General features: G+C 46.2%; 1 long non-coding RNA gene across 1 annotated transcript; it reads left to right on the forward strand.

The window, feature by feature from the left end:
- Positions 1-14,496: 14,496 nt before the first annotated feature.
- On the forward strand, positions 14,497-18,575 carry LOC308339695. Its single transcript, XR_013966554.1, has 3 exons — positions 14,497-15,241; positions 15,536-15,658; positions 18,194-18,575. It is a non-coding gene; the product is annotated as an uncharacterized lncRNA (long non-coding RNA).
- Positions 18,576-26,649: the final 8,074 nt, after the last annotated feature.

A 26,649-nucleotide genomic window follows, 5' to 3' on the forward strand; every position in this document is an offset into this window, starting at 1 on the left:
GGCGGCGGCGGCTCCTCCGGGCTGCGGCGCGCGGGCGGTGGCGGCGGCGCCTCCCCCGCCGCGCCCGCCCTCCTCCTCGCTCCCCTGCTCCTCCCGGCGCGCGGCGCCCTCCCCTCCCCCTCCCCCTCCCCCGCCCGCCTCCGCCGCCCCCGCCCCCCGCGCGCGGTCACATGGGGAGATTCCGCGCTTGCCACATTCGCCGCTCCGGCTCCCGCCCACGCGCGGCCGAGTGACGCAGAAGCCGGCGTGGGCCGGCGCGGGCCGGGGGCGGGGGCGGCGGCCGCCGGGGCCCGGGCTCGGCCCCTTCCCGCCGCCCCCTCCGCGGAGCCCGGGGGGCGGCCCGTTCGCGCGGCAGCTGGGAGGAACCGAGTGGGCGCTCGCGAGGGGGCGGCGCCCGGAGGACCGCTCCGGGCGGGGGAAGGGGCGGGAGGCAGGGCCGCGGGGGAGGGGGCGGGCCGCGGGGGAGGGGGCGGGCCGCGGGGGAGGGGGCGGGCCGCGGGGGAGGGGGCGGGCCGCGGGGGAGGGGGCGGGCCGCGGGGGAGGGGGAGGGCGGGGACGCCGCCTCGGGCCTGCGCTCCGGCCGCCGCGGAGCCGCGAGGATCTGCAGTTTGGGAAAAAAATCCGTTCCGAGCGCGGGAGGCTCCCGGTGCCGCGTTTCAAAGAGCGCGGCCCGCCGCACCGGCTCCTCGCGAGGCCGCCCTGAAGCCGAGCGCGCCCGCGGCCCTGCGCGCCCGCTCGCCCCCGCCGGAGGCCGCCGCGCCGGTGCCCCTCGGCCTGCGGTGCCGGCGTCCCGCACGCGGGGGGAGGGGGGGTCAGCGCGGCCGCCCGGCGCGGGGGCGGCAGGTGCGCAGCCCGGGACCGGCCGTGGCCGTCCCGCAGGCCCCCCGCCTCGCCCCTGTCGCCCCCGCGCCCCGGCTCTGGCGGCGGGAGTGGGGGAGGGGCAGGGCGGGAGCCGACAGTCCCGGGCGCGGCTTTGACGACCGGGTCGCCTGCGGGTCACCGGATTCCGCCCCTGCCACCCCCCGAGAGCCGGCCTGTTACTTTGCAGGTCAGCGCGGTCCAGTTGCAGGGCGAGGAGGTCCGCTGGCGCCGCAGCCCTGCGGGGCCGTGAAACCGAGTCCCCGGGCGCGCGACAGAGTCTGAGTTCGGTTTGCATAAACTTTTCTAACCAAAGTATTGAAAACCTCCATAAATGTACTTCAGCTATTGCAAAAAAAAAAAAAAAAATTGGAAATTTGCTTTAGAATCTACCCTCTCTTTGCAAAGACGGGAAAATGGGAGAATTCCCCGAATTTTAGCAATGTGCTCTTGCAGGACAGAATGTATTTAGTAAATCTACAGCTGCTGCCAAAACAGGTAGAATCCCGTTTTAGCATGAAAACCCGGTTTCTAGAAGCCTTGCCCGCACCCCGGCTATCCTCCCGGACGGCGCCCACTTCGCGGCAGGGGTGCGAGGTGCGCTCTGAGAGGGGGTTTCCTCCTCCCGGGTCGGCGCGCCGCAGCCGCGGGCGGGGCGAGGGCGCGGAAAGGAAAAGACGCTATTAAAGTGCTGCGCGGTTTGTTCCTTCTTGTCACAAACCTGTTGAGAGAAGGGGTAACGCCGCGATGGGATGTAATATATGTCCATAATGTATACAATTAACCCCTTTTCCCCTGTGAGTGAGGGGCGTGTACGGAGTGGTCGTGTTGGAGTTTCCAGTGAATAAGCAGGCTCGCGCCCTCAAATTCTCCAATTGGAGAACATCTGCCGGAGGTTTGTCTTAACCTAGTTGTCATGGTTTTGCTGCTGTGGACCTTGTCCTGCTACAGAGACAGTTAACAGGTTGTTACAAAATAAAGACGATTTCTTGGAAAGATACAGGTTAACAAAATTTCAAGCAATGAAAACGGCAAAATTCTAGTTTCTCTCTGGAATCTTGATGTTTTGCAAACATTGCTGGTTGTAAAGGGTTAGAAAAAAAAAGAATAACTTCCTTCCATAGGTTTGTACAATTAGTAATTCACAAGTCATGAAATGAGCAATCTTAACCTGGACTATTGAGCCTCCCAGTAGAATTGTTTCCAGAGTGGGCAGAAACACATTAAATTCTCTTCCTGAACCTGTATGTTTGGCCAGTATTGAACAAGATGCTGAAAAGGAAACATGTTAGGGAAGATATTTTTCTTCTGCCTTGTGACTAGTTACAATAGTTTCCCCTTATCCATGGGGGGTATGTTTTAAGGCCCCTGGTGAATGCCTGAAGTCACGAATAGTACCAAATCCTATCTATATATATAGTGTTTTTCTCCTGTAACTATCTATGATAAATTTATAAATTAGGCACAGGAAGAGATTAACTACAGTAACTGATAATAAACTAGAACAATTATAACAACATACTGTAATAAAGTTAGGTAAATGTCTCTCTCAAAATATCTTATTGCACTAGACTAACCCTTCTTGCGGTGATGAGATGAAGTGAGGTGAATGACTAGGCCTGTGACACGGTTTTAGCTCATTGTCGGCCTGCCCATGTTATGTCGGAAGGAGGGTCATCTACTTCTGGACCGTGGGTTCCTGAAACCATGGAAAGTGAAATCTGGGGCTACTGTATTTCTACAGTTAAACACTGAAATCCCTTCTTGTTTGTTTTCTGGGCACGTTTAGATAGTATATCCTTCCCACATGAAGAATGGTATTTTTGGCCCACTTTGCATTGCCTTAAACACTCTCTGGTGCTAGGGGAAGTGGTGGGAGGAAGGAAAATGAAGAAAAGATAAATTTTTAAGCTTTTAGGCATCCAATTCTCTGTCTACAGTGTCTATATGACAACAGTATAATCAGTATGGCTGCTCACGAACAGAATTGAGGTATTCATCTGTATCTGAGACAACTCAGGTAGAGGAGCATGATTCTTAAGACCTCCTCACCGCTTTTGCCACCCAAGCCACCCTCAGCACCACCTCCCATTCCAGCCCCACGCCCTGGACGCACACCGTTATCTCCCATTGCCGGGCCCTGCTGGTTTAAGGGAAAGCACTCCATCCCATAGGGTAACAATTAGAGATTCTGATTGTTCCATATCCCATTCTGTCCCGTAAGTGTGTCTTATACTTCTTTTGAATTCAGTAGGTATGTGTTTAACAGGATTTTTAAAATACTATTATTGAAAGTACTTCAGTGGGGTGCTTGGGTGGCTCAGTTGGTTTAAGCGTCTGCCTTTGGCTCAGATCATGATCCCAGGGTCCTGGGATGGAGCCCCACATTGGGCTCCCTGCTCAGCGGGGAGCCTGCTTTCCCTCTCCCACTCCCTCTGCTCCTGTTCCCGCTCTCACTGTTTCTCTCTCGCTGTCAAATAAATATATAAAATCTTAAAATATATATATATACACTTCAGCGGCGCCTGAGGTGGCTCACCTGGCTGAACGTCTGCCTTCGGTTCCAGTCATGGTCTCAGGGCCCTGGGACTGAGGCCTGCCTTGGGCTCCCTGCTTAGTGGGGGAGCCTGCTTCTCCCTCTCTCTCCGCCCTTCCCCACCCCCTCCTCCCCTGGTGCGTGCTCTCTCTCTCTCTAATTCTCTATCTCAAATAAATAACATCTTTTAAAAAAATACTTAAGTGATTGGTATATTTACAAGAATAAGGAGTTCTTTTCCACATTCTGAAACAAAAAAAAAATTTAAGGAAAAAAAAAAGTACAAATTTGGTGGTGGTTCTGACATTTGAGTGAAATTTCACTGAAAGAGCATTAATTTATTACTTTCAGAAAGATTTCTTATTTTAAAATGCCTCAGTGATTCCAAACAAAAGAATTCATAATAGATTTAAAATGTTCTTAGAGGAGAGAAAGAATAACATTATGGCTTATGACCTACAAGAATATAATGCTATCTTCCAGTTTTCCTATTGTCGCCTCAGAGCAATTCTATACTTAACGAATTTTCCACTCTGTGTGGTGGTAGCCCTACAATTAACTGAGTCATGTGTAATATTCATATTACCAGAAATATAATTAAAATTACCCTTATTTTGTAATATGAAATTTAAAGCTTTGGATGCGTGCTGTAGGTTAAGTAGATGTTTAAATGTATGGAGATTTGAATATTTTAATATAGTGAAATTATAACAGATTTCTTAAAGGTAAGCTACTAAGAATATATTTAATAACTGGTCATTTCAAGAGTCATGACCCTAAAAATAATTACTCTTCACACAAAAAAAGCATATCTTCATACATTGCATTTTAAGACACTGTAGAATTTTAAGATGTAAAAGGCTTATGACGGTCACATAATTCAACCTTTTGTGTATATTCAAAGTGGTTCAAGTACTTTGGAGAAATTCAACATACAACTAGTTTAGTTCTAATAGCTTATTTATAAGTTGGCTAATTTTAACTTGTATTCCCATCCATACTAGGGTGAAAAGAAGGATTGAGGTGGATTCCCAGCATGGGCTACAAATGCCTATAAAATGCAAGTGAAAATACAGAATTACAGACTGCGGTGATGAGGTAGGATCGTGAAGTCATCTAACACAGCTGGTTGACTTCTACCGATAAAGACACTTACACTATACGTTGCTAATATGAACAGGAAAATGTTAATATAACGTTAAACGGTAAATACAACTATTTAATTGAATGAAGAGTAATTTGGGTTTTATTTTAAAAATTTGTGTTTAAGATAGAAGAGTATGTAAGGAAAATTTTGAAAAGACTTTCCAAAAACAGTTTCTGGATACTTTTTAAAGAACGGGGCCTGGTTTTTCTTCCTCCTTTGTCCTCTCTGGCAACAGTGGTTGCAACTCAGCTACTCACTCTTCTCTGCCCACTTTTCTCTTCTCCGGCCCCCACTGTGCAGGGCTTGCTTGTACAGTTGGCTGTTCTGTAACACTGTTTGGATCTCAACAACACTCACTACTGTCCACTTGTTCCTGGCTCTGACGAGCTGAACGTCTGTGTCCCCCACCCACAGATTCATTTGTTGAAATGCTAATCCCCCCAGTTAGGAAGTGGGTCAGGAGGGTAAGCCCCTTATTAATGGGAGGGTCTTTTTCTTCTTTTTTAGCATTTTATTTGAGGGAGGGACTGAGAGACAGCAGGAGGGGTGAGGAGCAGAGGGACAAGCAGACTCCCTGCTGAGCAAGGAGCCTATCGCAGGGCTTGATCCCGGGACTCCCGGATCCTGACCCCAGCCAAAGTCAGATGCTTAACCCACCAACTGAGCCACCCAGGCGCCCCGGGGAGAGTCGTTGTTGAAAAGATCCCCGAGTTCTCTTGCCCCTACTAACACCTGAGGATGTAGCAAGAAGACGGCATCTGTGAACCAGAAAGTGTCTCCTTACAAGACCCCAAATCATCCGCCAGTGCCAGCACCTTGATCTTGGACGTCCAGATAGCGAAGAAGTAAATGTTTGTTGTTGAAGCCACTCAGTCTGTGTATTTTTGTTATGGCAGCCTGAAGGAACTCAGACTCCGGCCGCTAATGATTCTCAGCCAACTACATGGGGCAGGGAGTGGCGAGTAGGAAAAATACTCCGCTCACAGCCTCTGGAGTTTATCTAAATCCCCTTCCCTTTGCACGCCTTATTCTGGGCTTTCTTGTTGCTCCCAGTCCCATGCTCGGCCTTTGTCTTCCGCCCAGCTGGCTGAGATGACAGCAAGGCTGTGCTCACTCTCCCACCTTTCTCTGAGCTCTCTGCAAGTCTACACTCCGCAGGTCTACACTCTGCAGGCAGAGGACCCACCGGCGAGAGCACCTCTTTTAAGCTTTACCCATGAGGGTGGATGAAAGATTTGGATTTTCTTTGCCCAAAGTGTGTGCCTTGGCAGCTGAGATGTGAGGCTTTCTCTAGCTCACGAAAGGAGGAAGGGAGTTAGAATAGCACGGAAAGGTAGAAAGCCTTCCTCGAAGTAGATGGGCAAGAGCTGGAAGAAGATAGAGGGAGGGGAAGCGACAGGTGGCTGTGCGATTGGGAGACGCTGAAGTGTCCATAGCTATTCTGAAGGAAGTGGAAACAACCAATAAAGGAAACTACCCAAGGACAGGACTCTCCGGAGAAGAACAAAGAAGAGACAGAAGAGATCGTCCCAACATGAATTCCACAAAAGTGTGCTCTTGACTTCAGACGAATGACCGTGATGGGGTGGAGCGTTTGGGAAGGGACCCTCAGGAAGAAGGGACAGACAAGCAGTGGTCACCCTGCATTCTCTTCCCCTGTGCATCATCTTCTAGTTGGGTTGGCAGAGGTGGTGTATGTGTCAGGTACAAGTATTTATCTGAAAAAGGAAAGAAAAGCAGAAGAGCTTCAAAAAATACCCACCATGCACTACTTTAAATATAAAGAAATTAAGTGTGTTAATGAGTTGGGCTACTTGTCAAAATAAATTACTCAACACTCAGTGCCTTCTAGGAGCAGACACTGTAGAGGAGCCATGCCCGTACTGAACAATAAGTGATTCAAAACTATTGAAATAAAAGTAAATCAGACATGGTTCTGTTCACATGTAATTTCCAAATTACAGCTTTATAATTTGAATTATATTGTTGTGCACACCCAGATTTATACATTGGGACCATCAGCTTGCCCAGAATTGGCAATAATTTGTGGTAGTCAAAAAATATAAGACCCCTGATTTCCTTATTTTTTATCTATTGCTATATTTTTTCGTTTTCTACTGAAACAACATCTATAATAGTGACAGAGAGTTGTTTCCAGCTATAAAATATATTCCTTTAAATGAAATTTTCCAAATCGTCCTGATCTTGGTAAGGTTTGACGCTCTTCCGCACATTTGCGGTAGAAAGGGAAAAGACCTTTTAGAAGGGCGATTTAGCAAATTGAACCAGTAGTTTCAAAGTATCCATTTCTTTTGATCCAACAGATTCACTTCTAGGATATTATCCTACGTTTATAAACACTTAAGAGGAGGATATTTATCACAACAGTATTTATAAATTTGAAAACCAAAACCTTCAAAATAATGGATTAGTTAAGTTATATCACATCAAAATGATGGAAAATATTCAATTAATATTGAATATTGGGAAATGCTTATGATATAATATTACTAGTCAAATAGAACAGAGCAGAACAATCCATAATCTCTCTATGTAAATAAATACAGGAAGAGGTTTGCCAAATGTTCGCATAGTTATCTCCGGGTGATGGTATTATAGATAATTTTAATTTTTTATGCTTTTTTAATTCTCAAAAATTTCAGCAACAAGCATGCATTACTTTGAAAATCGGGGGGGGGGATTTAAAAGTTATTTTTAACAAAGATTCTGCTTCAAAAGCAGCCTACAATGAAATAAAAATTAAAATGAAATTGAAGAGGGCGACAAAAATCAGGAACTTACTTAGCAAAAAGGTATTGAGCCCATCCTGTATAATTATGTCCTGAGAGTCTTTCATGCATCAGACAGATCTAGAGATACAGGGTTAGCTTGCTTGAACTGCTTTACTCTCATATTACAAATACAGTCATATCTCTTTGTTTTTTTTTTTTCTGATTAATCATTCGAACATGTGTCTACTTGTGGTTGCCGCTGCTACCGAGCCGTATGCGGTCCTGGGGCTTTTGTGCAGTAATTCAAGGAGTGGTACTCATTTCTTTCATCTGGGCTTCCACATCCAGAGAATGACAGACTTGGTGTCTGAGCAGCCTCCGAGGTCACCGCTTCTACCGCCCTGGTTTGTGGCAGAGGCTGGGCCCACGGGGTGCGGTGCTGGCCCAGGGCTGCTCGAGACCCTTCTGCAGGCCACCGTGGTCCGGTAGGGGAGGACAGAGGAGCCCACCGTCTCCAAGAGTGCGGCGTGCAGGGCTCCGTCCTCCTGCATTTCACAAACACAGCCCCCTCTCAAGAGCCAGCTCTGTGCCGGCCTCGGTCACCTCCAAATGTAAAGTCACCCCGCCCCCCATCCCGCGATCCAGCCGCAGCAGTGGCTCTTTTTCTGACTACTTTTTGATAGATTTTAATTTTATTTTACAGTATCTTTTCTGGGTTATTTACAATTTGAGTCATTCTTCTCATTCCTGTTCTTCCGAGCTCTCAGGGTGCCCAGCAGCCGAGGGTCACTTGTGTAAGGACTGTTTACGTGGCGGCGAAGGTCCCGTGGCAGGCTGCCCAGATGCTGCGACCCAGAGCCTCTGCGCACCAGGGCGGTTACACAAGGCCCCTCTGTGTGTCTGGCTTTCGCCCCACACTCCTACTCACGCATACTGTAGATGGGTAGGAGTTTTGAAGAACTGAACGCTCCACCTTCCTTGTAGGCCAAGGTCAAGAAGAGGCAGGTTACTCCCGAGGTGGCATTTCTCAAGCAAGAAAGGACCCCCAGGCGCAGGTGCACTGTCTGGGGACAATTAAGAGGCAGGAAAAGGTGTTGTGGAGAAGTCTGGACGGTCTGGGCTTCCCACACAGCACAACAGTCTAACAACCAGAAGTCCTGTCTGAGAAAAGGGGGAGGGGGGCGTCAGGCAAGGAAGGAGACCCTACCCCCCCTCCCCCGCCCCGCTCCCACCCCCCCGCCCTCCAGCTGCCTGCAGCGGTCTGACTGCGGCTCACTCTGCAGGGCGCTGGCCTCCCACCTCCCCCTTTGCCTTGCACCCCACTGCTTCCACTCGCTTCCCCCTCCCTGCCCGGCCGTCCCAGGTTATCTCCTGGAGGAAGAAGGTCGTCGGCTCCGGGGGCACAGGGGTGTTGGCGCTGCCGCGTGCTCCTTTCCCGCAGAGGTTTAGACCGGCAGCTTATACATTGTTCAACGGTGAAGCACCCGCTGAGGCACACACACTAAGCCTACGTGCCCCAGAGGATTTAAAAAGTAATAATAAACGCTCCGCCCTAGTTCCTGTTCTAGGAAGGCGACGAGACCTGCGAAGGAGTCGCTGCTCCACATAGAAGCTCTCCCTAGTCACACAATGGAAAGCACCGTGGTTCTGCCTTGGATGGGGCAGAGGGACAGACATCATGAGGCTTGCAAGAAAGTGACAACCGGCCAGGTCTTGAAGGACGAATTTACTAGAAAGGAAGACTCCAGGAGTCCAAGCTCTCCCAGCAAGTGTGGAGGGAGTGAAATAGCAGGATGGGTGAGCAGGGAATTGAGGCAATAATTGTAAGATGAAGCATAACTGGTTCCAAATGACTCGAGAATGACACGTGGAGAGGGCAGAGGCGGAAGGAGAGGTTGCAAGACCGAATTCTGCCCACTGGGCCGTGTGGACTGGCCCCTGTCACTGTGGTTCTCGCTTCTGCGAGCACAGGGGGCCGCTGGTAGGGCTAGGCCTCAGGTTCGTAGGTACGGCTGGGAAGAGGGATGAGGGATGTGATTGAAAGGGAGGCAAGGGGGCTTTTTTTTTTTTTTAAGATGTATTCATTTGAGAGAGAGAAAGCAGGAATATGTGTGTGAGTGAGGGGAGGGGCAGAGGGAGGGGGAGAATCTCAAGCAGACTCCCCACTAAGCGTGGAACCCCACGCAGGGCTCGGTCCCACAACTTTGAGATCATGACCTGAACTGAAGCCAAGAGTCAGTTGCTTAACAGACTGAGCCACCCAGGTGCCGAGGGGCGGGCGGGGGGCCGGGGGGAGGGCTCTTCTGAAGTGCTGGCAAGGCCCTTATACAGATGTTCACGTTGTAATAATTTATTGAACTACATATTTCTGGTTTTAGTACTTAATGTGTGTTATGTTTCTCAATTGCAAAAAAAAAAAAGATCAAGCTGGGTACTTTCTAGAAAATGCTGTTCCAGCGCTCAGACATTCTGATTGAGTAGGCCTGGGCTGGGACTAATGAATCTGCATTTTTTAAACAATTATGTTAGAGGATCAAAGGCAAAAGGGACCCTTAGACCACGCTTGAAAACGCTAGGGCTGTCAGGGGGAATAACCCAAAAGGTTTGAGCAAGATATTAAGAATGAAGGGGCACCTGGGTGGTGGCTCAGTGGTTTAAGCCTCTGCCTTCGGCTCAGGTCATGATCTCGGGGTCCTGGGATAAAGCCCTACATCGGGCTCTCTGCTCAGCGGGGAGCCTGCTTCCCCCTCTGTCTCTGCCTGCCTCTCTGCCTGCTTGTGATCTCTCTCTCTGTCAGATAAATAAGTAAAATCTTTAAAAAAAAAAAAAAGAATGAAGACTTGCCTGTCTGAAAGTGCTAGTTTAGGGAGAAGAAGATGCTGAGGGTGGCCTCCATCTTACATCCCATAGGACTTATAGGTCCTGTGTCCCATCCATCTGCGTTTTGAAAGAGATGTGACAGGGACGCCTGGGTGGCTCAGTCAGTTAAGCAGCTGCCTTCGGCTCAGGTCATGATCCCAGGGTCCTGGGATTGAGTCCCACATTGGGCTCCTTGCTCGGCGGGGAGCCTGCTTCACCCTCTGCCTCGGCTTGCCACTCTGTGCGCTCGCGCGCGCGCGCTCTCTCTCTCTCTCTGACTAATAAATAAATAAGATCTTTAAAAAAAAAAAAAAAGAAAGAAAGCGATGTGACAAATAAGGTGCCAGCAATTTCTAAGTACTGAATGTATTTTTTGAGATCTAGTTTCTTTGGGAGATTTCTTAGGTATAAAAATTTTGACCCCTCCCTGCACATTATAATAGTCAAATTTAAGGCATGGAAGAAGCCCTTATGATAAATATTATAGGGCAAGGAGCAACTTTCTAGAATTTTTTAAGTGAATGCATTCTCAGCCTGTGAGTAATAGTCGTTCAGCTCCTGACCCACCATCATTGTGGCATGTGCTTAGTGATGGCTGAGTTGTATGGATATAGCTAAGTTCTTTTTCTTCTGCTCCTTTATAATCAGGCGGATATTTTTGTGACCTAAAGCAACCAGCATGGTATTCTTCCCAACCCTTCCCCCTACAGGAAAAAAATGGCAGATTTTGTTGCAAAGTTGTTTTTTCTTTGGTGTTCATGGAGTTGGAAAGAAAAAGGGGAAATTTTACTTGGCCTTAAACAGAGAATGGGAAAATTTAAAAAGCTGAGACAAAATTTGCACGTATTTTTTCCTCCTAATGGAAGTACTGAAGAAATACCACAGGTTTTTTAGTTGTCACAGTTATTACTTTTGTGTAATAACTTTCTTTGCCAGAGTGCATCCATTCATTGGATTAGCAAAAACTGTGAAGGACAACAACACAACCTGTTGGCTTGGATTAAAACATAGGGACTCGTATACTTCTGGTAAGAATATAAATTGGAGGGGCACCTGGGTGGCTCAGTGGGTTGAAGCCTCTGCCTTCGGCTCAGGTCATGATCCCAGGGTCCTGGGATCGAGCCCCGCATCGGGCTCTCTGCTCCGCGGGGAGCCTGCTTCCCTTTGTCTCTGCCTGCCTCTGCCTACTTGTGATCTCTGTCAAATAAATAAATAAAATCTTAAAAAAAAAAAGAATATAAATTGGAGCAATAACTTTGCCTAGCAATTGGCAATGTTTAGTCAAGTTAAAGATGTGCATACTCTTTGACCCAGAAATGTGCGCTCTTGGGTGTATTCTGAAATCATCCTAAGGAGTTATGTGCCTGCGGAGATTTGTACAAGAATATTCACAGCAGCCTTGATTGCAATTTTAGTAAAAAGAAATTGGAAACCGCATACATTAGACGAACAGAAGAATTCATGAACAAATTGTGATATATTCATATACAGGGTATAGTGTGAAAATCAAAGAAAGAGATCTACATAGGTCTCTGGAAGATTCTCACAAATATGATAGTGCAAAAGCACATTGCAGATGACTATGCACAGTATAATGCCATTGACATCCAGGTTAAAACTTGTAAACACTGTTGTTGTGTGGGAAATCACCTTTGCACAATGGAAGTCTTTAAGTACAGTACCAAGCAAGCTACCCAGGAGATCTCAAAATAGAAAGGCTTACAGGCCAAAATGAGATGCTTAAATCACAGGATGTATTAAATCGATTGAAAACACACAGCAAGAAGCAAGGTGAAAAGATAGGTTAGGTTAACACATTTAAAACGTGATGTAGGCAGGTAGAAGGATGACACTACCTGGTCTCCAGTCCCTTCTGTCTTCCTTGCTAAGGGTATGTTTGCAAGGACCGGAACTGAGATTTGCGCAAAGTGGACCCTCCCCTCAGAGGGTGTTTGTAGACAGAACACACAGTTGCTCTATAGGCTTGGAATCAAGCGCTTCTGCTTGAAGCTATAGCTCCCACACAAGCCTGATGGACGCTGTGGATTCTGTGTTGCATTCCTTGTGCAGAGGACATGAGGAGCCAGTGGTTGCCTAAAGTAAGACCTTGTTAATATAAAATGCCTCATGTTCCTCATGTATCTTCAGTATGTCATGATGACTCATGGCCTTATATATATTTATGTGTCATGACTATTGGGAGTCTCTTATTTTTTCCATCCTTTTCTAATTATGTTCATTACACAAATGCTCCACTTTCTCTGAGTCTAGCATATGTCATAGGTTACTAACTTACTTCTTCTCGTTTAACATATACAACAAATTTTGCCTGCTTCTTAAGCCGTTTGCTTCGATTCTTTGTTTCATTCTTCGTCCTATGTATTTGCTTCTCTTATTTTCTACACCAGAATCAAATATTCTTTTTTTTTTAAGATTTTATTTATTTATTTGACACAGAGAGAGAGATCACAAGCAGGCAGAGGCAGGCAGAGACAGAGGGGGAAGCAGGCTCCCCGCTGAGCAGAGAGCCCGATGTGGGACTCGATCCCAGGACCCTGGGATCATGACCTGAGCCGAAGGCAGAGGCTTCAACCCACTGAGCCACCCAGGTGCCCCTCCAATTTATATTCTTACCAGAAGTATACGAGTCCCTATGTTTTAATCCAAGCCAACAGGTTGTGTTGTTGTCCTTCACAGTTTTTGCTAATCCAATGAATGGATGCACTCTGGCAAAGAAAGTTATTACACAGAAGTAATAACTGTGACAATTAAAAAACCTGTGGTATTTCTTCAGTACTTCTGAGCTGAAGGCAGAGGCTTAACCCACTGAGCCACCCAGGTGCCCCCAGAATAAAATATTCTTAAATAATTCAGCCAACACACATTATAAGTAATGTGTAGTATGGTTAAAACATAAAGACCCCCCATGTTAATGGGGAGAGTAACCCCCAATGCTCCTTCCTAATAGGGATGGGGGCTATATGGGTATTTATTATGTTATTCTTCATAATTTTTCATATTTGTACTTTTTCCAAGTAGATTTTAAGAAAAGCTTGAAATTGTAAATACCTGGTGTCTTACGTGTACTAGTACTTGATACCATTTCGATTTTGATAAAGTTAAAGAACTAGGGCTAACTGAATTGGAACGCCGTAGCTCGTGCAGCCATGTATTTCCGGCAATATTTGTCAAGTCTGCACTATTTGCAAGGAAAACACCGCCGCAGTTGACACGGAGGATAAACTTCTGAGTAAAACAAAATCCTTCCTCCAGAGCGAAAAGAAGAACGATACAGGGCGTGGCGGACGTGACTTCAGGGGTAGCGACTGGGGTGGGTCTGAGTAGGGGGAGTTTCCACCGTGGGACGATCGAGGGAGGTGACGTCTGCGCCTTGAGAGGAGTGAGCCTTGGGGCCCTGCGTGGCTCAGTTGTTGAGGGTCTGTCTTCGGCTCAGGTCATGATCCCAGGGTCCTGGGATCGAGCCCCGCCTCGGGAATCCTTGCTTAGCGGGGAGTCGGCCCTCCCTCTAAGAACTCAAGGATTTTGATTTTTTTTCCTTGTAGTCTACATAGTCAGTTTACTCTTTGGTGACCACCTATGCCCCACATGACAGTGACCGCAAAACTGATTCCTGATGAAACAGCTGGACGGTTTGAGGATTGAGTGTTGACTGTCTGGGAAGACAGAGACAGACACTCATCCCTGCTTGTTTTGAGGTTTATCAGGGTGGTCTGGCTGAAGCTCGTCATCAGAGAAGAATAATGAAGCCCTGAAATAAAATTATGTTTAGAAACGGGCTGACCTAAGTTGGTGCTCTGACTTAAACTAAGGGCCTAGGCGTTGTTGGAGGAAGCCTGGCACGCGGCTAAGCTGGAAGCCCCTTGGGCCACAACCCACCCCCCCACCCCGGGCCCATGTGTGAGTACGCGAGGGCCTCGAAGAGAGCGGTAAGTGCAGAGCCCCGTCTCAGACCCCACCAGCGTCTGATCATGGGTATGCCCACGCCGTGGACTGTGCCCTGGTGAAAGGGTCTAGACCAATTTCTTCTAGACCCTGCACTGAAAACATAATTCAGCCTTATTCACCTTTGGACAAGCCCGTGGGGCCTTTGGACAATTTGGGGTGAGTCTATATTAGATTTTCCACTGACAGAGAAAGAAAGGATCTAAAACATTAAAAAAAATAAAAATTATAACCATGGCCATAAAATGGTTTTGTGGATTCAATCACACCATATTAGTCTATTATCTAAATATTCTGCAATAAATATGTGTTAATTTGTAATCAGATGAAATTTATTTCTATAAGTCCTATTCTGAATACCATATTAACTTAAAAATAGCGTGTGCTCTTTGATGCATAATCGTAAAAGTAATGTAAAAGTAATGTAAAAGTAGTCAAATATTAATATAAAGGTTTAATCTCATAAAGTCAGTTGACATTATAACTGATCACTGACAGTGTCTAAGTAAGGCTTGTTTCCCTGTTGCTATACTATCAGCTAGAGAACCTGGTCCAAAATTCTACACGATCCTACCAGACTTGGTGGTGTACTTCATGACCCATTCCACACAACCAGCAGAAGGAAGTTAAATTGCGTGTAATCCATTTCACTGGGTTGGATATGTCAGCATCTTGAAGGACATGGTTTCTTCTTCCTCTAGAACCGTGCAACACTCATCCAAAATCTTCTAAAGAATTTTAGTCAGATCTTCAAAATGTTGGAGATTTTTGTAGCTAATCCTCCTACTTGGCTTCTTGAAAGTAACAAATAACATCTGCATAGTATTATTATTTCTTATTCAACACTGAGGTTTTCACGGAGAGTGATGTTACAGAAGACTGGGTTGTCCCACCAGCGCATGTCAGGGGACGCGGTACGTTCTCCTTACCCGACTTCTCCAGCAGATCGAAAGCTCCTAGGAGGCAGGGGCTCCGTCTCCGCGGCTTCCAAGCCTTCAGCATTCGGCCTGATACAGAATATGCAGCCGCCGCCCGAGAGATACTTGGTGAATTACTGGCTTTTGAGGAGGAGTGTCAGGCCCAGCTAGGAGTGATCCTCCGCACCCCTCTGGACCAAAACCACAGCTTGGACTCCTGGGATATGTGGTATGATTACTCTGGGACCTCCACTGTAGTTCAGATGCTTGAGAGTTTGCATAATTGACCTGGATAAAAGGATTCTGATTGTGCTTTGTGAAGTCAGGGTTTCAGGACGGACTTTCTGTTGCACGTAGGAGAGGTGAACCTCGGGCCCAACGCCGGAGGCAGCCTGCCCTCCTGAGGGTCTGGACCCCAGAGCCAGGAATCCTGCAGGAAGCCAGGAAGCCAGCGCTCTCTCTTGTTCTCTTCTCTGCTTTTCTCTCTGTGATTTTATTTTTCTTCCCTTCTCGCTTTCTGCAGATGTTTTCACTGCCTCAGAGCACATGGCCCCGAACATGGCTAATCCGCAGCTCCCCAGTGCACAGACTGGGAGGGAGCGTAACTCCCCTGACCGTGACTCTGATCTGCCCGGCTCAGGCCAAGGTGGGACACTCTTTGCCCAGTATTTTGGGTGATAGCAGGGCCGGGGGGAAAGGCATTACAAAACTGATTTTACTCTTTCTAAGGAAGAATGTGTGCTGCATATACTGTTAGCCAAAACCCCGTTATACCGTTGGGCTCAGCCCCTGGGATTTCCTTCCTTGAAGGGGGAGAGCCGTAACAGACAGGCCTTCCCCATCAAGCACATCTCTCTGGGCACCCGGAACCTTCTCCTAACCTCGGCGTTAAGGAGACCGGCCCCAAGATACCGCAGCCCGGTCCGCCGCCTCCGGTGCCTTCTCCAGGCCCTTTCGGGGGATGAAATGGGAAGAACCTAAAATGGAGTCAGTCACCAGCGCCGTTCAGGGGCGTCAGAGGAGCCCGTCCAAAGTCACTGAGCTCTGACGCGCTGGGAGGCTGAGATTTCCATGACACCCAACCCCGCCACACAGTATGACCGCCCTGGGGGGAGGGCGCGGCTGGTGGGCGGAGGGGGGGGGAGGGAGGGGACGGGGGGGGGGAGGGAGGGGACGGGGGGGGGGGGGAGGGAGGGGACGGGGGGGGGGGACGGGGGCGGCTGGCGGGGCTGTGGGCAGCCTGGCCCGCCAGGGGAGGGAAAGCACCGGGGTGGGGGGCCTCCTCCCTGCAGTCTGTTTCCCTCCTTACTGGGTTGGCACGCAGATCGAAAAACGCACGTCTGAATCTATTTCTGGCTCCTAAATGTGTGAAGGAGACACATAACTTTATTATCTTATTTTTGTCAAGTCAGAGACAGATGCCCCTAGAGCTTATGCTCCATAGGAAGTTCCTCTTCTTCAGGGCTGCATGTTTGGAAGCAAAAATCAAAGACAAATAGGACATCTCCTCTAAGTTTTCTGGACAAATATTAGCAATCAAAAGAAGAGAAGGGACGCCTGGGTGGCTCAGTGGCTTAAGCCTCTGCCTTCGGCTCAGGTCATGATCTCAGGGTCCTGGGATCGAGCCCCGCATCAGACTCTCTGCTCCGCGGGGAGCCTGCTTTCTCCTCTCTCTCTCTGCCTGCTTGTGATCTGTCTGTCAAATAAATAAATAAATAAATTCTTTAAAAAAAAATCTTTAAAAAATCTTAAAAAAAAAAAAAAAAGAGAGTCACCGCAGATAACTGATGGCAATGAAGGAAATAAAACCAGAAAAGACTGTCGAAAAAAGGTGGTTTTTTTTTTAAACTCTTAAAGGCAAAACAGTGAAGTAAGTGTTGATGTAATATAAATATGTTATTATTTCTTAAGTACCAAAAATACTGCAAGTATAAATAAACTTTTCAAATTAATGAGAAACATGTGAACACTTAGGGAAATGCCCTTGCCAGAGGTGTTTGGAAATCTTCAAAGCTTAGCAATATCCTTTTATGAAGGATAGTCCGTCGGTAAATTAGGAATGGAATGAAAGAAATCTGGAAAAATAAAAACACATTGTCAATACAACATATATTCCTGGGAAAGGTGGTCATTCAACTGTAGGGCCTCACTGTCGAAGAAAATCTTACAAAACAGAATATGCTTATTCAGGAATGTTTCTGAGCACATACTATGTACCAAGCACCGTGCTAAGCAGGGGGATATACTGGTAAATAAGAGGGATCCTGTCCCTACATGCCTGTCCCTGCCCAGGCTTTGAGATGACTAAGAAAAATATAATCGCCAAATCAAACAGCTGCGTAGAACCCAAGAGATCAGTTAGTCCGAAGTTCTGTTTCCTACATGAGGAAACCGAGGCCCAAAATGGTGAGTAAAACTGCCCGTGCTCGGCTTCTCGATTTCTGCCCTCCACAACACGATTTTGTTTCTAGAGCCTTCTATACTTCCCAGACTGTATGACATAACAAACGTAGAGATTAATCCATGCCAAAATCCTATCAGCTTTGAATATTCCTGTGCTTTTCTGAAAATGAAACGGAATCAAACGAACAAAACCCCTGAGGTGCAATTTTCAATATAATCAAGTTTTTTGTTTCCTTTTGGAAGTGTTAGCCGTGTGACTCTTATTAGCATCAGAGACAGCCCCATTGTGTGATGGTGACCGTCTGTCTAGGATGCAGCCGGCGCCCTTGGAGTACCAGAGGAGCGGGCGCTCGGAGCCGTGGTTGGTCAGAAAGGTCACCAGTGCAGGGAGATGCCGCTTGGGTCACAGGTGGGTGAGGCTCCTAAGACGGACCACCTGGATTTCCCACCTCCCCGTGCTCTAGCCCTCAGGGGACGACTGTGCGTCCTTCGGTCGTCTGACCTGTAGCCGTCCCGCACTTGGTGGCGCAGCGCTTGCCACCCACAGGGATGTTGTGACAGTCACTGGAGTAAATGCTTGGAAGTGTTCTGAGCAACTCAGAGGAAGGTGCCGCATGGCTACGCAAAATCATTATGCGCGCACAGGTACAGCTCCTTCTTTTTTTTTTTTAATATATTCTTAATATAATATAAAAGGGCATTTCTCAGGGTACATTTGAATGTGTGTTTCATTACGTTTGTTGCTCATTCTAACTTTTAAATTGATTTTTTTTTTCAGATATTAACCTGGCACTAAAAGGAACCCATCATTAATTTGATGTCATGTCACCATGTTTGAAAAAAAGAAGTGTTGCGGTCTCTAGAGATCCCCTGTCTGTTACTGTCTAACAAAACTGAATTTGGTCATAATTTCCTACCTGAATCTGGGTCCCTTGGCCATGGACTCAGATATGTTGGAAACACATGTTTGAGAATCCATTTGGTTGGACGACTTGGATTGAAGCCTCAAGATTAAGAAGAAGAGAAGAATGAAAGAGAAAGAAACAAACACAACTGAACACAAGCTAATATATGCCAATACCTGACAGCATCAAGTTGTTGGCCGGGGGCGGGGGGGGGGGGCGGCGACCCGAATAAACCATCACAGGCATTTCTCTACGACTCACGTTGTTTCCCTCCTTTCCTTCCTCCTTCCTTCCTTCTTTCCTGTAACAGGTTTATTGACATGCAGTTCACATGCCAAAAAATTCACCCTTTCAAAATGTGCAATTCAATGTTCTTAGTATATTGACCAAGTTGCACAGTGATCACAGATTCCACGACGTTTTCATCCCCCCAAAAAGAAACCCCGAATCCATCAACAGTCACTTCCCAAGTCCCCACCCCCAAGCCCTGGCAACTACCAATCTACTTTCTGTCCCTGTGGAGTTTTCATAGGTTCTCTATGTCCCCGTGGACTCTGGACATTTTATATAAAAGGAATCATGCACTATGTGGCCTTTAGTGTCTGCCTTCTTGCACTCGTAATAATGCTTTCATGTTTCATCCATGGTTATTACTGTTTATGGCCGAATGATACTTCATTGTGTGGATGTACTACATTTCATTCACCCGTTCATCAGTTGATGGACATTTGGGTTGTTCCCCTTTTAAGCTATCTTGAATAATACCGTTATAGATATCAGTGTACAAGTTTTTGTGTGGATGTACGTTTTCCATTCTCTTGGACCTATACCTGAAACTAGAATGACCAGGTCAGTGGTACTCTGTGTTTAGCTTTTGAGGAACTGAAACTGTCCTCCAAAGTGACTATGTCATTTTACATTCCTACCAACAAAGAATAGGGGTTCAAATTTCTCCATATCCTTGCCAACACTTGTTATTGTCCAAATTTTGTGTGATGGCCATCCTAGGAGGTATGAAGTAGTAGCTCACTGTGGTTTTGATTTGCCTTTCCCTAATGGCTAACGATGATGAGCATTTTTTCCATGTGATCATTGGTCATATGTATATCTTCTTTGACGAAATATCTGTTCAAGCCTGTTGCCTATTTTTAATTGGGGTATTTTACTTTTTATTGTTGAATTTTGAGAATTCTTTATATATTCTGGTACAAGTTCCTTATCAGGTGTTTTATTTACAAATATTTTGTCCAATTCTATGGGTTGTCTTTTTATTTTCTTAAAGTTTAGCTCAAAATTCTTAATTTTGATGCTGTCCAGTTATCTTCTCTTGTTGATGCTTGTGTTTTTGGTGTCATAGCTGAGAAAATTCAAAATCACAAAATTTTATTCCTAATGTTTTCTTCTAAGACTTTTATAATTTTAACTTACATTTAGATCTTCGGTCCATTTTGAGGTAATTATTCTATACAATTCGGAGTCAGCAACCAGCTTCATTCTTTCACATGTAGATACCTAGCAGTCCCCCTGAATTGTCTTAGCTGGCTTTCTTGTAGAAATCAGCCGGCCGTAAATGTGATGGTTTGTTTCTGGACTCAGTTCCATTCCACTGATCTATATGTTTATCTTTATGCCACTATTACACTTATTTACTGAGGCTTTGCAGCAAATTTTGAAACAGGGAAGCCTGAGACAATTTCTGCAAAAAGTGCCAGCTGGAATTCAGATATGTACTCTAGCTGATCTGCAGGCCAGTTTGGCGAGCATCACCGTTTTAACAGTATCAGGTGTTCAAATCTAAGAACCTGGGGTGTCTTCCCCTTTTTTTTTTTAGATCTTCTTTAATATCTTTCAGTGGTGTTTTAGAGTTTTCAGTGTGCAAATGTTATACATATTTTGCTAAATTTAGTCCTATTTTATTCTTTTTGATGCTACTTTAAATGAAATTTTCTTAGTTTCACTTTCACATTATTAATTACTAGTATATTGAAATATATTGATATTTGTATGTTGATCTTGCGTCCTGCAAACGTTAACATTGCTTATTAGTTCTAATATTTTTTAGCGGGTTCTTTAGGATTTTTTAAATACAGGATCATGTCATCTACAAATAGAGATACTTTTTTCTTACCAATATAATGCCTTCTGGCTTTGTTTTGTTTTTTCCTTGCCGAAGTGCTCTGTCTAGATCCTCTAGCACAGTGCTGAACAGGAGTGGCGAGAGTGGATGCGTTATCATCGTGCTCATCTAAGGAGGAAAGCATCCAGTCCTTCAGTCATGTAGGATATTAGCTCTGAGTTTTTTGTAGATGACCTTTATGAGGACCTCAGGAAGTTCTCTGTATAGCTCTCTTTAAGTTCCATTGATGCACGGGGCTGAATTGCTAACACTGATGAGATCTAGAAGTTCTTTTGGGAGTTCTTGTCCTTTTCGGGATTGTAGTAAGATGTGGAAACAATGCCTACTAGAGATAGGTTAGGTATTTTGTTCTGGGAAAGGCTGAATATTGCAAAAGGAAATTTTGGGTATCTCTCTTTTCCTGTCCTCCAAGCCTTCTTTCTTGTCTGCCACCACATGAGAGCAAACAAATGGTTGTGGTAGGTAAATAGAATAGCTTCTTGCCCTGCTATCCTTATGTTGTGAGGATACAGTACATGTGTGCACAAATGTCGATAGCACATATGCCATGGGTGTTATATAACAGAGGAAGTCAGGGAAGGTGTCAGCTTCCGAAAACCTTCTCAAAACACTTCTGAGAAGAAAAGACATTATCAAATCTGACTGAGAGTTTAGTTTGCAGGGGATCTGGCAAATGAAGACTTGCTCTGCATCTTGGGAAAATCAGTCCTGATTGACAGTGATAGTGATGCTAGGCGTCAAGTGGTACCTTTAAGATGGTGAAGCCCAGGAACCGAGGCAGGACTGTCCAGGCAAAGACGGTCTCAGCCTGGGAAGACACAGAAGCGCAGAATTAACGGAATGACTTTGGTTCTATATTCTCACTTCTGCTCTCTGTCTCCCGGATTCCTATTGCTTGTTAGCTTGCCATTTTCCGCAGTGGCCGTCGTTCATCTCTCACTCTCAACTTTCAGTAGCTGCTCATCGTTCTGTGTGATGCCCAAGGACCAATACGCCATTCCCTCGGCTGCTTCCCGAACCTCTCCCTGAGATGGCAAGATAGAAACACCACCCGTCTTGTGTTTCTGGAGCTGGCCCTGCACATGCCCCAGGTTGGACTCTGCTCAGCTTTGCAGTATTTGTGCATAACAATCACAATCTGAAAAGCAAATCGTAACATTAAAATTTTGTTTTAAGTCCGCTTCATGTGCTTAGAGAGTCAAGCAATAAATGGGTTGCTCTTCGTCTCAGTGGCAAGCATGAGAGCAAACAAATGGTTGTGGTAGGTAACTAGAATAGTTTCTTTGAATGGGAATCAGCGTTGCTACTTCTGAGAGAAGACTGAGTATTCTTTGCTTATAGTCATTCCAACTCCCAGCATTTTAGGCAAGAATTGTGGGGATAAAAAGAATTTTGAAAGAACAAAGAATTTTCCTCTGTTTTTGGATAACGCTATAACCCAATCCTAGAAGAAGTTAGAAGTTAGTAATTGGGAAGTGTCTCTTTTGTCAATGATGAGATCATTTATTCCTAAGAACTTCTGCTTGATGGGAGGGAGGAAAGGAGTGATGATGGTGGAAGAAGGGGTTAGGATACCCGAAAACTCACAGTAACACTATACCTTTTAAGGGTCTCAGGGGGAAGTTGGGGTGTTTCTCATGCGGTGCCATTGATCCCTACGAGATACACTTGTAGTGCTCCAGTCTGGCCTGGGGAGTCGGGAACTGTTAGAAAATGATGATAAGAACTAAGGAACTGCCTAGGACACCTGGCAAAGAGTGGAGAATGGATGGACAAAAGGAGATAGGACTGGATTTGTAATTTGAGCCACATTAAGCAAAGCGTGGGGACAAACCAGAGAAAGGCAGGATGATTTGGCTAAAGCCTGGATGAGTTCTCACACTGATAAAGTTGTGAGCAGAGTGGGGCACCGGCTCAGGTCTTGGGTTTTCTGACCTGGTTCTAGGATCTTGAGCTTGTAACCCAGCTCTATGAGGAGTCAGCATCTCCGGGGAGCTTCTCACATGGCCTCCCTAAGAATCCCCGGAGAGGGATTTGCCATTTAGCTACTTGATAATGAAATTTAAATCCTGATTTTCAGGCGGTTTAAAGAAAGGACAATAGCTAATGTCATAGGAAAAGCCTGAAAGACGGAAACAATCAAGGAAATGATCATGAGACTCTAAGAACCATTTCCAAGACTGAATCATAAAAATGTAGGCTCAAAACTTAATAGCGATAATCATCGTGATGAAGATAAAGAAAACCATAATGCAGCTAAAGAAATCATCCAATTCCCACGTGGCTGTCCTAAGAGAAGGGAGGCTCTAGTATAAAGGAAATACGAGAACTTGTTTGTAAAGAAAGTGTGATCATATTATTTTCCAGGGAATTTGCATTTGGGGATTTTTTCAGAGTAAATTTTCCCAGGGAAATGTCATGTTCTCTTAGTCTGAGGCTGTAGACTGGAGTACAGATAGGGTCAGAGCAAGCATTGGACACTCTGATGTTAAATAGGAATCAAGTGGAAATTTGCGAAGGTGAAAATGTTTTCAATCAGCGTGTACTCCCTCTCTCTCTGGTGGGGGTAATTTAGTTTTGGGTGAGAGTCGGGGCGGGATGCAGTAAGGGGGGCTTGGGAGGAAATTCCGGTATCCTTAGTGCCACCCAACTAGAAAAAGGAAAGAAAAATATAAAATCTACATTTTGTTTCTCCATCTGTATTGCCCTAAACCGTTTCCAAATAGATAATACTTTCTCGGGAATACTTAGAAAAAAAAGTTTTACTGAACCTCCAAATGGAGCCTGACTTCAGATGACGTAAAGGCCTTGGGTAGCGGGGCCTCCAATGAGAACCGAAGCCGAGTGGGTGACCTAGGGGCTAGGAATCGAAATGCTCATAAATCTAGTTATTCAGATAGTCTAAAATTCTTTTGGGACAAAGTCACAAAAGATAGTTGCAGTACACAGATAAGATTATTACGGAGAAACTTTTGTGAGCAGCGTGTCTCAGCATTGAGGATTAGGAACACAGCTCATAGGTTTCGGATCTGTGAGCGCTGGCCGGCTGTGGAAGGGATCCGGAAGGACCAGAAGAGGCCGCGCCGCGGTGAGCGCTGCTGGTGCGTTGAGCTTCGGGGCAGATCTCTGGTCGGTGTAAACCGCTATTTATGAAACCCCATATCTGTAATAGTAAGAGTTTACTGTTCTAGTCAAATACAACTTGAGGTAGGATTTTAACACATGTAAGTTTTAACACATTTTATTAAATACTGAATTCTTCGACTGCATCACAATTAGACCTGAATATGTACTTTGTTTTTTTTTCTTTCCATGTTGCCATTTTTTTCAGCATCTAAAACTAAAGTCCATGTTTATTGCGTCCCTAATGTCAACTATTTTTTAATTATCCTCCTTTACCTTCTTCATTTTCTCATCGTGTGCTTACTTACTTGATTCGGTATCCACCCCTCAGTACCTGGGCTCCCGTCCTGGGATTCTCTGTGTCTAAGTATTTTATCCCAAGTGGTACTTCTCCGCCATTCCCTCATCCCAACCACCCAGACTCCAGGATTTAAGCTACCGCCTTCTGCTTTCATTCCTGCTCGTATGTCTTAAGTAAGAAAAGTCTTGAGGTGGCAAGAACTCTGGGCCATGACATTAAACTTCAGTCTTCAACGGAAGTGCAGGTGGGGAGGAGAGAGACCAGGGATTGAAAAATGACGAGTGAAGACGGGCAGGGAAAGAGTGGGCCTAGCAAGGATAGGCTGTGGGTTCCTGGGGTCCTTAGGTGCCGCCCTAAATTACAGTAAAGTGCCGGTGGCCAGGAGCACCCAAGCAAGCAAGAGGAGATCTCTTTGGGAATGCACCGCATGATACGTCACCCAGATCCCCTTGCGGTAATAAAAGACTCTTTGCTCAGATGCGGGGGTGCTAATGGCCAGTGGTCCTGGGCTACCAGCCTTCTTCAGAGAACTGCCTCACCCTCGTCATAGCCCCTTCCGGCAGCACCCTGTATCCAATAACTGGTCTAATAGAGAGGCTGTCCCCTCTGCCCAAACGGGGGACATCTCTGCAGGTCCTCCTCAGGTTCGGAATTCACTGAGGTGAGCAGTTGGGGCTTTCCTTGAGATTTGGTCACGGTCCGATTTCTCCCTCTGCCCAAGCTCCTTTCCCCTCGCTTCCACTCATGGTGATGCCAGGAGCGCTGCCTGAAGTACGCTGTGCACCAGCCTCCATCTCAGTCTTCTCTGCGGGGAGCCCAGCCTGCAGGGCCTTGTGCACCCATCTGTAAAGCACAGGGGTTATGACACTACAAGTACAGGCAACAAAAGAAAAAAGTAGATGAGTAGAACTTCGTCAGAATTAAAAACTTTTCTTCATGAAAGGATGCTATCAATAGAGTGAAAAGACAACGAATGAAATGGGAGAAAATATTTGTGAGTCATGTATCTGATAAAGGATTGAGGTCCATAATATATAAAGAACTTCTACAAAAAAAAAAAACCCAACCCAATTAAAAGATGGGATAATACTTAGACATTTTTCCAAAGAATATATACAGATGTCAAAGAAACACAAAAAAAATGTTCAACGTTAGTGATCATTAGGGAAATGCAAATCAAAGCCACAGTGAGATGCTACTTCGCACCCATTGGCATGGCTATGATTTAAAGGACCCCACAAGATAAACAGGAAATAACAAGTATTGGTAGAGAAATGGAGGAATTGGAACCCTAGTGTATTGTTGGTGGGAATGTAACATGGTGTAGCCACTGTGGGAAACAGTATGGACGTTCTCAAAACAATTAATAGAGAATTACCATATGGCCTAGCAGTTCCACTGCTCAGTATTTCCCACCAAAAAAAAAAAAAAAAAAATTGAAAACAGGGACCCAGACAGACATTCGTACACCCATGTACATAGCAGGATTATTCACAATAGCCAAAAAGTAGAAACAACCTAGGTATCTGTTGATGGATGAATGGGTCAAAATGTGGTATATGCATGCAATTGTATTACTATTCAACCTCAGAAAGAAAGAAATTTTGACACGTTCTGCCACATCGGTGACCCTAGAAGACAGCATGCTGGATGAAATAAGCCAGTCACAGGACGGGTACCACATGGTGCCACTTACACGAGGGACCGGGTGTCATCAAATTTATAGAGACAGAAAGTAGAATGGTGGGGGCCGGAGGCTGGGGAGGGAGGAAGGGGGAACGAGTGGTTAGCGCGCACAGAGTTTCATTTTGGGATAAGACAAAAGTTCTGGAAATGGATAGTGATGGTTGCACGACAGGGTGAGTGGACTGAATGGTCCTATACACTAGAAGATGGTTAAAATGGTCAACTTTATGTTATGTACATTTTGCCACAATAAGAAATTAAGTAATTTTAAAAATACAGCTCCTTACTGTCCCCCCTCCCCATGCTAAAGGTCAGTGATTGTTCCGTTGTTACCTTCACAGCCGGATTCGGACTGCTGTGATTTTGAGGACTAGAGGACATAGCAGTGGCGCCCAAGTGGGCAGCATGTCACAGTCGTTTGGGGAACTTTATAAAACAAATGATGCTTCAGCTGCGCCGACTGATTTCTCAGTACTTGTCTCGGACCTAGGCCTCGGCAGTCTCAAAAGCTCCCGGTGAGTCCCGTTTGCAGAGCGGCGACTGCCCGGGAGGGAAGAGCCGCAGCCCACACCTTCCACCCACTTGCTGCCCTGACGGTTTGGCCCCCGCTTGTCTCTCCGACTCCCCCGCCCTCTCCTATCCACGCCCAAGCCACAGCCGCACCGAAGGACTCGCCCTGTGTCCTCTCCTGACAAAGCTTTTCTGGCTTCTGTCCCTTTGTTCATGGTTCCTGTGACTGATTTCAGCCCTGGCGGGGGGAGCTCCTCTTTGGGAAGCTTGTCCTCAGCACTGCTCACCAGGCTGTGCCACACGCCTTCCTGCGAACTCTGCAGATGCCTCTGGTGTGAGTCTCTGCCCTGCAGTACCGCTGCCCTTATCACAGATACGGGAAATTCCGCTTTCCGGCGCCCGATCCGGTCTTCTTTGCTGCCCTCCCAGACGCCAAGCAAGGCACCTGGGAACTTTCAATGGACATGAGTTGGACAAATGGGTTTCTTTAATAAGAGGCAATACGTTCCACAATTAGATAGCAACTTTTTAAAGAAAATTGCGAAGAATTAGCATATTGGTATAAATAAGGC

Source organism: Martes martes (genome assembly GCF_963455335.1).
Source record: "Martes martes genome assembly, chromosome: 3".
NCBI classification, from domain to species: Eukaryota; Metazoa; Chordata; class Mammalia; order Carnivora; family Mustelidae; genus Martes; species Martes martes.